At 35.0% G+C, this 13,229-nt stretch overlaps 1 protein-coding gene across 1 annotated transcript in view; it reads left to right on the top strand.

Annotated features, from left to right (window-relative positions):
* Positions 1 to 560: 560 nt before the first annotated feature.
* LOC124371224 (glutathione S-transferase 1-like) overlaps positions 561 to 13,229 on the top strand; it is a 35,745-nt gene continuing 23,076 nt past the window's right edge. The window contains exon 1 of the mRNA XM_046829556.1: positions 561 to 651. The gene's annotated coding sequence lies outside the window, so the exon portion shown is untranslated. The remainder of the gene's footprint in view (positions 652 to 13,229) is intronic.

Below are 13,229 nucleotides of genomic sequence, written 5' to 3' on the forward strand. Positions count from 1 at the left end.
TGATAAGAGCTTTTTGTGAATTCAGCGTGTAAGTATTTGCTAGACGCAATTGCCTTAATTGAGCGTAACGGAGTTCTTATTGAGGTTGTTTCAAAGACATTAAAGCTATAAATAAGTAATTAAGTAATAAGTTTTATGGAATATGCTGTTTTCATGAGAAGACAATTTTTTGGAATCCTTTTTCAAGTTTGAAAATCTAGTAAAAATAAATGTTTCGTCTACTTTGCATTTAAACACTCCTTTAAGTTAAGCTTTTCAAATTTTAGGCGAACACAGCATTTAACTGTTTCAGATTCAGCATGTCAGAATAATCACGCCCACTTCTTGACCATGATCGATTTACTCTACTTATTTAAAATCTAAAGGCCTCCGATTCCATCGACGTGCTGGACGATGCTGTGAGAGTACAGTTTTGCTAACATGTTGTGTAGTGTGAAAACCCTTATCTATTTTTCATTCTTTACTCTATGTACTGTGTGTAAAAAAATAATTGTCATTCCATTCCGTCATTCCTTGTTTGTTATTACAATTAGCCAGAGTCAGATTGTGATAACAATCCACTAGTCAGTTAACTTTTACCGGTGACCGCTGTTATAGTAACAACTAAACATAAAAGTAACAAATTCGACGAGTCTACAATTTATTACTGTGGTAAGTTAATTGCTTAAGTAAAAACAATCTATGTTAGGCTAATGTCATTTTAAATTTAGATTTTAATATATTACTTTAAACATTCCGTCATTACTTATTATAACATTTTATTTGAAGTTTTCATTTAAAATGACAGATGCGAAACATCCACAGTGATACACCAGCTTTTGCCGTTTTCCAAGCTATTTTGTAAAATCATAAAGTAGATTAATAATAATCCTACGGGACCTTATTATGTCATATACTGACTGTTTCACAATGAGTTGAAATTTCATATTATGAAGAAAGAGGATTATGGGTTTATTGAATTCTAGTTGAACATTTTCATAATAATTGGGTAAATGATAAGTCCCACCCACTTCCCATGATTTGGGGATTTTTTGGCTACGGTATAATAAGTGGTGACTACAGCAATTTTTTTACTTTGTTGAAAGCATTAAATTTTGTACTAGATGTTAAGATTTTTAAAATCTAAGCAAGTTATATGTATATTATTATGGTGCTTTAGTATTATGTGGAGATCATTATTTTTCAAAGTATTTACTATAGGGGACCTAAATAACCACATTATTAGAAAGAAGCAATATTGGCGAGATGCCGCTCTGTCCTCATCTACTATTTTTTATTAGGCTATATAAAGTAAGTAAATACATACGCACATGTTATAAATATCAAAAATGAATGAGCACTCACGTGATCTGAGCTTGAATTTAGGTATATACTATGTCTAGGAATGTTTTTATAATTTTTGCAAGAAGTGTGGAGTGGAGCTAAAGGTGTGCACGGTGGCGAGGGGCTGCCAGGTTGTCCTGGAACGTGATCTGAGGTCGGGAAAGTACTGATCGGAAATGCCTCTGGCCTTCAATGCGAGCTTCTGTGGCCCCATATGTCGAGATAGTACCTAAATTCAAGCTTAGATTACATTAGCACTTGTAAAGGTTATCTTTACTTTGGCATTACTAACAACATGTTTGTGATAACATAATAGTATAAACCTACTTATTTCGCATAATACCAAGTGATAGATAGGAACAGAGTAACTTCCTTCTTGCCGACATCGCTTCCTTTTGGAGGGCAGAAAATATGAACCAATCATCATAATGACATTTAGTTTTCACAGTAAGTCAAATCAAGTATACGAGTATTCTCTCTAATAATGTGGTTTTTTTAGGTCCCTGGTAAGAAAACTTTTCCAAACGTAGTGGGCTCTAGATCAAATACTTCTTTACATAGAAAGTAAACATGATAACGTTGTATTAAGCTAAAGTAAAATTTTTTGTTGCAATTGCAATAATTCTGGGAAAAATGCTTTGTTGCTAGGTTAGGTTGTTGCACTAGTCCAGGACTAATCAGCATAATTATTTTGTATCCGTAACAATCAATCAGTATTGTATTGCAACAGAAAGAGTGCACTTATAAGAATACATGTAGTTAGTGCTATATTTTACCAAAATACATTACTGGCATATAAGGAAAAAAACATGGCATGGACAACACTTCTTCCAATCACTATGTCAGCTGACGGAGAACAAGATCTTAGTGATTATAAAGCTGCTTACAGACCAAAGAGAATGAAAAAAATGTATGCTGACGTATTCATCGATAGCTTGGAATCAATCAAATACTATTTGTTTAGATGCCTCTAATAACATTGTGCTATATGAAATATTATCGAAAGTCAAAACGTTAAAATTGAGTTACTGACATAAAGTAGTGTCAAAATAAGCTGCTTCCATACTCAGAGTGTTAATCTTACTACCTTAGATCTAATAGACACAGGTTTTAATCAACAGATTATTAAAAGAATTGTAGAATAAGAGTGAAAAAAGTCACATTTTGTTCATGGAGCTAATGAACTCTCGTCTACTCAAGGACCCACCACCCTATATGAGTACATGTCCCCCTACTGAGATGAAAACGCATTATCTGAATGCTTCCCACCTTTACGTAAGTGATTTTTTTCTTATTCTAGGCGGGAATTAAACAAATTTGTTAGACCTTTCCTCACTTTTATTCAATTTATATTGCTGTTCTAGTCACTTATTAAGAATTTCCCAATTGAAAAATCAACAAATAATGTGAAGGGAGTCGTGTAAACTAGTACCAAATGGCTTAAAAGTATACAATAAACTATTGCATTCATATACAATATTTTTATATTTTTTCCATTACCCTTTATCAAAAAAATTGGATGAAAGACTGAATAAAAATTGTATGGTATAATATACAGTGTGCTTTAAAAGTTCCGGAGGGGTTTTGTAATTTTTTAACCATTTCATGCAATACCCTGCAGGGATCACTTCTGGCTGGTTTATACCTTCCAGTTGAATCTAACAGTGGGCACAGCAAAAACCAATGTATCACTTAAATCTGGGCAACCGTATGGATGTCCAGGAGCTGCACATTACTAACCACAAATGTCGAGATTCTGGTGCAAGGGCAATTCGATAGGTCTAGTCTACTGTGGGAGGTGACTGTTAGAGTTGGTGGGAATCGTTCCCTAACTCAGAGGTTCTTGCTAGCCTCAACAAGAGTGTGCCACCCTCTGCCTGCTTTGACTGGAGAGGCTGGTTCAGAGCTGGCCTCCCCTTCTTTCGCCAGGGGATATGACCTGAGATAAGTGCCCTGAATTCTTCCTCGTGGACCAGGTGCTGTTTCTAACCTTTTTGTCCTAAGAGAACAAAACAAACCATTTCTTGTAAAGCAATGAGATTTGATGTATCAATGTTACCTATAAACATCTAATTTCTTATGTAATTTTCAAGTATTTATCTCATCAGAGGGACAGCCTGCAAGGATTCAGAAGAAAATCTAAAATTAGAGCATAGGTGGAGATTTACATAAAGTTAAAGGTTTTTTTGTCAAACACAATGCCATAAACCAAACCTCAAGAGATTTACCACATCCAAAATGACGGCGTTTATATATCACACACCATACTCTATTTCTTAAAGATAACATTAATTTACTGTAGTGAAATTAAAAATTAAGTACTTAGTTACAGTGTGTTCAAAATGCTCTCTAAGTGTCTGTTGGCAATATCCCAATCTATTGTAGAAACCAGGAATAACATTTTGTAACATATCGGAGGTATTATCCGAGTTACTTTAATGATGGGATGAATTAGTTCTTGTGTTGGAAGACTTTGTTATATAAAACTCTTTTTTTTAAATAACCCTATAAAAACAAATCAAAAGGGTTTAAATCTGATGATCTAGGTGGCCGCTCTATTTCTCCCCTACATCCTTACAACAATTGGGAAACTCTCTGTCCAGCAGCTTGTGTACTTTTAGTGCATAATGAGGTAATGCCCCATCCTGTTGATACCATACTGTATTATAACTTTGTCCCAACACAGTACAAAAGCCCGGTATAATTGTATCTCTCAACATCAATTCATTTGAAACCCCAATCAAACTGCTATTGATTACAAAGGGTTGGTTCTACAGTGTGGTTTCCAACTATCTTCACACATTCTTTTTTGGGGGTTTCAGAAACAGAAGTGTATGGCTATTTCTTATCCAGTGAGGTTTTTTTTGCTCCAATAATGGAAGTTATGTCTATTTACATCTCCTTGCAAGGTAGCAAGCAAAGGTAGCTTCATCTGAAAATACATCATTAGATAAGAAATTATGTTTCTGTTCACATCTGCCCATCATTGTTTCACAGATGTGGACTCTTCTATCAAAATCATCTTCAGAAAGCTCCTGAAGTAAATTAACCTTATAAGGATGATAGTGGTGTTGTTTTAAAATCTTTAACACTGAAAATTTGGCTTATACCATGAAAAGTTGCTGCAGCTCTTGTTGATGTGTGTGGCTGTTTGATGAAACTTTGTAATACATCTATGGATTTATCTTCGTTGTAGCAGATTTAGGTTTACCACTTCTTTCATGGTCTTCTACACTGCCAGTTTCTTCCAAACGTTGGACTGTTCTACATAATGTAGACTTTGATATTGGTGGTCTGTCCAGGAAACTGTCATTAAATAAATACGCAACCTGATCAAATGTTCAGAAGCAGCCATCATATTCCCTCATCATAAGCAGGGTTATTCTTTCAGTTTTAGTCAGACATCACAATAACAAAACACAAAACTAGTCAGTTTTGATAAAACATGCATCAAAAAAGAAATTCATCACCAATAATTCATCACATCGATGAAAAAATTCTGCAAATACCTCATGATATGTTAAGAAAATGTAAAATGCTGCCATTTTAGATAGGGAAAACCTTTTAAGGTCTGGTTTCCAACATTGTGTTCCATAAAAGAAGACCTTTCACTTGATATACACCCCAAACTAAGCTCTAATTTATGATTTTACTAGCTGACCCGACAGACTTCGTTCTGTCCAAAATATTTGTAATGTGGCAGTTTTTTTGTTCCCCTATTTTATAGTGGGGGCAAAACATTCTCCTGAACAGAACCGTCACCCTGGTGATAGGGCGTTGTAAATAAAAAATAATTAAATAAAACATAAATAAGCATTTAAAAGTATGTAATCGCTTTATTGTTAATCATGTGAATCATAATTATTCAAAAATCAGTTTTATTTTCATTGTAATGATTTGTGATATACAATGTTTTTTGTTTGAATACCTGGCAGATAGACAAACAAATCTGATGGTTCTCCAACACAGGAACAGGTAACATACAATTGAGCAGGGATTTTTGGCCAAAAAGCTCAAAAATGACATACAAAAATGTAATGTTTAGAAAAATTCAATTAGAATCTGTAAAGATTTCAACATTCAAAAGAACTTTTAATGTGTAAATATTGTAAAACTTGTCACCACCTTGCCTTGAGATCAATTTTCAGACAAAATGTCTCTTCAGATAAACGGCACTTTTATTTTAGAAACTGTTACCTCTATGATTTGTTGTTCGAAAGGAACATTAAAATTTCATTCATGGATCACAGTCACATCAAATTCTCACATGGAGGCAAGACTGTACTGTACTGTGACAGTGCTTACTGTTTAGTTTTCCTGCGTGACTCTGAGATAAGTCATGGAGACTGCTGATCGAATAGCAAACAAAAGCAATCTGTTCTCTTCTCGGGTGGACAGCAAGCCTATAGCTGTCCGCCATGCAACAGGAAAATGTAAATCGTTAAGAGGAAACATTACTCTTGAGGACGGAGGCAAAATAATCAAGGAGCCTGATGGCATTGCCAATATCACCTCATAGAACTCCGCCCATTGCAACCAACCTCATAGCGGTATTTCAAGGACATTTTAAAATAACATTTACAATCTTTTTAATTTTTAAAGCGAACTAATATCAATTTTAAAATGTACTGTATATATAAATAATTTGGACTTTAATAATTTTGTTATATTAACAGACTCGCAGGCAGCACTAAGCGCTATAGAAAACAGCTTTTAAAGTTTAACGAAACAAAATCAAATCTTTTCAATAATATTCAAAATATTAGAATTGAAGAAAAATATTGCTCTACAGTGGATTCCAAGTCATATAGATATTTCAGATTATACATCACTACAGATCAAGCACTGTTCTAAAATTTAAATCTAAACTGTTTAGTGGATTTTAATTTAGAATATGAATAGTAAAAATTACCATTTTCTGAATTATACAATACTTCAGGGAACTTTTATGATATTTATCTTCATATAAACCTTCCTCGGACTTCAATGAATATTTTACAAAAAGAATTAGTTAATTTGGTCTGCCAGTTGTTAAGATTAGCGCTTAGCAACACATTTTGAGATTATTTTTATTTATAAGACCGCAGCTTCAGACGCAATTTTCAAAATCAAAGTTTTTATACTACTTAGCAGTAGCGCTTATGATGTAATATGATGCATTTCTATGAAATGTTTCTAACTTTTTAAGTAGGCAGGATATAGAAGGAAGGAGGATCAGAGTTTAACCTGACTATTATATCACATTTTGCACGTGTAGGAGCATTTCTGGTTAGAATTATTTTTCGAATATTACCGTCGTCATATCTGGCAGAGTCTGACATGTCGCCTTGATCAACCAAATATTTGTATCTCAAAAACCTACTTCGGTCAAAAAACTTCTAATTCCGACTCTTGTAATCTACTTTAGGTCTAAGATATTTCCAGTTCCATAGAAGAGTTTGCCTTGTTATTCCGGCGAAGATAATATACATACATACGTAGGACTGAGAAGCCTATTACGGTTTAGAGGGAAATCCTATCTAACTCCCAATGGTGCAGTGTAGCGGGTACATCGGTTATCCCGAGATAACCGGATCAAGCAATGTCGTGCGTGGTTGCTCCTAGATGGGTAACCGTTGAGTGATGGTTCGGAAGTCATCTTTAAGCCGTTGGTCCCAGGTTAAGTATTAGAGCAGTCTTCTTAGCCTTAACTTCGCTTGGTAAAATAAGAAATATTTACTTTTAACTCCTACCTATTTCTGGTATAAAGGGAAAATACTTAATAAGTTCATGTATCATTTGAAAATAAGCGTTTATACAAATTCGCTTTAGAGAACTCTTGTTTTTCGGAGTGTAGTCTGGGAAAGAATGTATCGTTGAGGCATTTTAGTATATATTTCTCTGTATCTCCATAAGCCACTTTAAAATCCTATATCACAATGCCAAGGAAGCCCTCCAGATTCGAGCCGTACTTGAAACTATTCACAGTTTGTTTATTATGGTTGGGTTGTAAACAGTCAATCAATCAATCAATCAATCTCTTTATTGCATTTTGACAATGGACATTGTATTGCAAAAGTCAGAAGTAAGTAAGATAAACCACAGGCTTAGACGTTCAAAACACATTCATACTTACAATTCATGCATTCACTCAAACACATTCAAACTGACTTCAGATCCAAGTTAAATTTAGATTTAGACATCCCAGCGGCTGACCATGAATTCATCGACAGAATAAAACGCTTTGGACACCAAAAGGCGTTTAAGACGAGTTTTGAATTGATGTTGATTGGCGGAAAGTTTGACGCTTTCAGGGAGCTTGTTTATTAGTCTGACACCAACTTGTTGAGGGAGATGTTGTGATAATGTCAGTCTGTATTGCCGAGTTCGGAAGTTGTCCCTGCCTCTCGTCTCATAGTGGTGAACGCTACCGCCACGAACCAAATCACACTTTGATCTGCAGTACATGATCACCTCCAGAACATAAAGGCAGGGCAAAGTCAGCAATTCTAACTCCCTGAAAGATTCCCTACACGACTCTCTGTAATTTAAATATGCAATGATTCTGATTGCCTTTTTTTGGAGCTTGAAAACTCTTTCCATTTTGTTTTTGGCACAACCTCCCCAGAGTCTCACTCCATACGCAAAGTGTGGATGAATCAGGCCGAAATATGCCATTTTCAGAACTCTGGGGGAACAGAACTTTGCCAGGTGCCGCAAGGCATATATGCCTGAGGCCACTCTAGCACATACATTGTCAACATGATCAGCCCAGGTCAGTCCTCTGTCTAGGAACATTCCCAGAAACTTTGTAGAGTCAGTTTCCTCTAAAAGCACATCATCCACAAACACGGCAGGCTGAACTTCGTGATCATTTTGTCGGAGGCTAAAACACATGACATTTGTTTTTGAATGATTTGTTTTCAGGTTCAATTCAGCAAAATACTGAATGCATGCATTCAGTTCCATGAAGGATGTGATTTCCAGGTCTTGAGTTGATTTGTTTTTGATACAGAGAGTTGTGTCGTCAGCATACTGAACCAGTTTTCCATGCTGGATCACTGAATTCAGTCTGCAGACGTAAACTAGGAACAAAAGAGGCCCAAGGATGGAGCCCTGAGGGACACCATGGGTCATTTTAATTTTGTTTGAGACGACGTTCGATACCTCAACGCACAGTGTTTGAATAGAATCTACAATGCCTTTAGATGTTTTTAATTTGTCACTGGCGCAATCTGGAGTAAAAGTTACTACATAACGTATTACTATCCCATATATTATAACTATTAACTTTGTCTTTGCTATCTGCATCACTACTGATCAACCACTGTTGTATAATTTAAAATGTAAACAAATGTTTTTGCCTCTTCAACGAATTTGAAAATGTCATCAGCTGTTTAGTTTCAGCTAAAGTTTAGATTATAAAACGTAAATATTACCATTTTTCCTAAATTATAAAATAATCCAGGTAAATTTTCTTAATTTTTCCTTCATAAAAACCTTCCTCGGATTTCAATGAACATTTTACAAAAAGAATTAACCGAATCCGTCCACCCGTTATCGAGTTTAGCGCTTACCAACACATTTCGACATTCATTTTTATTTATAAGATTCTGAGTCCTTGTAGGTTGTACCCCTAGTGAGATAAAAACTTGACAATCACATAAAAATTTCTTTTTATGGGTAATATTGATATATCAAGTCTCATTGCTTTAAAAAAAGTTGATTATAAGTTAAACATTATTATACCGTTCAAGGAGTTTTCAAGGACACTGTATACAAAATAAAACAACAATCCATTTTTAAGGGGGTTCTTTCTACGCCAATGGCATTTTAATTGAGCATACTAAACGTTTTTGTAGGGAAACGGTTCAAACCCATTTACAAATATTTATATACCTCCCCAGGGTATCCAACCTGTGACCTCTCGGTTAGAGAGGCGCAGCCCTATCCACGCTACGGTGAAGGTCAAAATTTTACTAATAATGTAACTGCCCCATTTCACTCACAGCGGAAATATCATGTAAACTTAGAATAAGCAAGTTACAAAATAAAATGTAATAAAAAAACAAGTCCACCTACTTATAAGTTTTATTAAAATCTGTATAAAAATCAAATGTAATGCATTATTATGTCATGTTGATTTAAATGGTACCATAATACATATGACAAAAAGCCATTTTTTCAAACATGTAAAAATGTTGCTAAAAGAATTGTAACTGTTCATTTCATTCACAGATGAAATATCATCTAAACCTAACATAAAGAAGTTACAAAATAAAAGATAATACATAAAGTAAGTTTACTTTTTGTATACTGATGTTTTAAATGGTACCATAATACATATGAAATACAACAAAAAGCCATGTTTTCGGACATATAAAAAATGTTACTAATGATATTCAAACTGTCCTATTTCACTCACAGATGAAATACTCTCCAACCTAGCCAAACTAGTTACAAAAAACAATAAGTTTATTTCCTTATAAGTTTAGTTATTTGAAAATTGTCAATGAATTTCTCCAAAATTGCAACATAAATGTAACTAAACAAATAAATATAAAAAAATATATATTATATATATATATATAAAATATATCTATATATATATATACACAATAGACAATATTCTTTATTTGTTGTTTCTTTAAGAAATACAATTGCGTCAATAGTATATAATAACAAAAACTTAGATTAATATTTCTTGCTTTACAAATATTGATATGGTATTTATTGAAGATCGAAGAACTCCTTCAATGAATATACAGGTCGTTCCATCAGCCAGTCTCGAAAATGTCTTTTTAGTTCGTTCCCTTTCATGTTCTTGAGATTTGGTGGTAGTGCATTAATGATTTTGCGTCCAATGTAAGAAGGTTTTTTGCTGAATTGCGATGTGTGGTGTACAGGGAGAATGTAGTCCGTTGCTCGTCTGGTGTGGTATGAGTGAGCATTTTCATTTCTAGGAAGGTCCATCTGGCTGGTGTAGATGACGACTGCATGGATGTATAGTGCTATGACAGTAAGAAGCTGCAGGGATTTGAAAGCTTCTCTGCAGCTCTCCCTAGGGCTGAGGCTATAGAGTGCCTTTACAGCTTTTTTCTGGAGTATCAGGATTTTGTTGAGATTGGTTTCAGATGTTCCTCCCCATGAAATTAAGCCATATCTGAGGTGGGACTCCACTACAGCATAGTATGCTGTCTTTGCCGTCTCCAAACCTCCTATCCACTTCATTCGCTTTACCACATAAATGCCAGATGAAAGTTTTTTGGTCAGATCGCATATGTGATCTGTCCAGGAGAGGTCAGCATTAATTGTTAGGCCTAGCAGTTTTGCCTTTTTTTCAACTAAAATATTAGGTATTTTTGGAATCTGCTCTTGTCTTCTGCTAAAATTGATCTGGGTGGTTTTGGATTGATTTATGACCAGATCGTTTTGAAGGCAGTATTGGAGTGATTTTTCTGTTGCTGATGAAATATTCAAAATTAGATTTTGTGCTGTGTTATTTGTAAACAAAAGAGTTGTGTCGTCTGCGTACATAATGGTTTCTACAGAATTGTCATTGATAAAACTTGGAAATCGTTTGTAAAAAGTATGAACAAAAAGGGGCCTAAAACTGAGCCTTGAGGCACTCCTCTACTTACTGTGAGTTGTCTTGATCTATACACGCATTTACTCCCATTTACATTTTGTTGAATCTCAACTATTTGCTTGCGTCCTTTCAGGTAGCTAGTCACCCAATCTTTCGCCAAGCCTCCAAAACCTAGGGCTGAAATCTTTTTCAAGATAAGATCATGATCTAGACAATCGAAAGCCTTACTGTAGTCTAATAGGACAGCTGATACGTGTTTGTGGTCTTCTAATTTATCTATGACGTATTCAATTAGATTAGTGACAGCTGTGGTGGTGGATCGTCCTTTGAGATAGCCATGTTGGTTCTTTGTTATTAGATTATATCTGTCCAGATGTTGTAACATTCTTGAGAGTGCTACCTTTTCTATTATTTTTGAGAAAGTTGGTATTAGTTAAATGGGACGGTAATTTTCGGGTTTAGTGATGGATCCTTTTTTGTGCTTTGGGTATATTTTTGATATTTTTAAGGGGGATGGAAACTGGCCTGAGGAAAACGATTGATTTATTATGGTAACCAGTGGTGGTGCTAGTTGTTTGGCACAGTGTTTTACTAATTTTGAAGGAATTTCATCAATTCCACATGATAATTTAGTTTTCAGGGAAGCTATCACTCCCAAAACTTCTTTAACAGTTGTTGGTGTTAAAATTAGTGATTGACAATTTCTTTGTGGAAGCAAAATCAGATGAGTTATGGCTGTGTATTCCAGATGTTCTCTATTTTCACCTAATGTGGAATCTGCTATTTGGGAAAAGTATTGGTTGAAATGTTCGGCTATTTCGGCGGGGTTGTATATTATGTTTCCTTCTATCTCCATCTTCAGTGTTGAATTTTCTTTCTGTTGCTTACTTTGCTTTTCTGAGTTTATTATGTCCCAAACGGCTTTAGACTTATTGTCAGAGTTAGTGATGTAGTTAGCAGCCATATGTTGTTTGAGACTCCTAAGCTTGAGATCGTAAGCTTTCTTTTTTGCTGCCATGGATGTTCTATCATGTTCATTTCTGGTGAGCTCATATCTTTGTAAGGCAATTATAAAATCTTCTTTTAGTATTTTGGACTCTTGGTCATACTGAACTTTTAGTCTGCCCCTCGGCTTTGCTCTTACTTTTTTGCTAGGGCATATAAGGTCCAATATTTGTCTGACAGTTGTCTGAAATGTTCTGTATGCCTCTTCAACATCAGGGGCATTGTGTACCAGTTCCCACTTTTCCATTTTGAATTCCTGTTTTAAGCTATTAAGGTTTTTTATTGAGAAAATTCTTTTTTGTGTAGCTTCTTTTTTTAGGGAAGACTTCTCTTTCCACTGCAATAGAACAGATTTGGCCAGTGTGATCCGACATTCCACCTTGGATCACTGAAAAGTCGACTGCATCTTCAGGTATGTTGGTACAGATGCAGTCTATTGATGTTGTAGAATGATTAGTAATTCTTGTCGGTGGAAGGGGAAGCCGCCTGACTCCAAAAACCAGCAGTTCATCTTCGAAAATAGTATTATTCGTGTTAACAGTTAGCCTGTCTATGTTGATGTCGCCCATTAAGATTTTGCCTCAGCTGTAAATGAGGTAAGTATATCTGATATAATGTTGATAGCTACATTAGCTTGTCCTCCTGGTGTTCGATAAACCCCTAGAATGTAGAGTTTTTTTCTTGATTTTTATCTTTGTTAATGCAGCTTCGCATACCAGTTCTTGACAACTGTTTGCTATGTTGATTGCTTCTGTTTTTGCAGTTTCTGTTTCCTTAATGTAGATTGCAACTCCTCCCAATCTATGGTCTTTTCTACTGTAGTGTGTAATTAAATTGTAACCACTAATCTTAGTGAGTAATAGTTTATCTGAGTTTAATCCATGTTCAGTAAGTATTAATATGGTTGGATGTAGGTCACTCAATAGATGGTTTACTCTTTCCACCTTTTTTGATAGTCCTTGAATGTTCTGATGAAAGATGGTGATAGGTTTTTTCCTTGTTTTCTTTAAGTGGTGTTTTGGCTTTCTTGTATAATTTCTAAAAAAGTATTTGAAGTATTTCCAGGTACGATATCTGAAGGAGTGCTAGTTAATGGAGTCTTGGTCATGCTGTCATCTGGTGAGCTGTTTGTTTTTCTTAAGATTTTCTCCATGTGTTCTTTCAAAAAATCTTCAAAAGTTTTGTCTTTAAGTAGAGTTGCTGTCATTGGGGGTTTGTTATGTACTCGAAAGTTACCGAAAGTTTTTATGTTTGCACGAACTATTGTTTTTTCGGGGTTTGTGTCCATCTGTCTTTGTTCTTGTAATTCTTTATTTTTGGCTATCTGTAGAGA

Source organism: Homalodisca vitripennis, unplaced genomic scaffold (genome assembly GCF_021130785.1).
Source record: "Homalodisca vitripennis isolate AUS2020 unplaced genomic scaffold, UT_GWSS_2.1 ScUCBcl_1138;HRSCAF=4387, whole genome shotgun sequence".
In the NCBI taxonomy this organism is placed as follows: Eukaryota; Metazoa; Arthropoda; class Insecta; order Hemiptera; family Cicadellidae; genus Homalodisca; species Homalodisca vitripennis.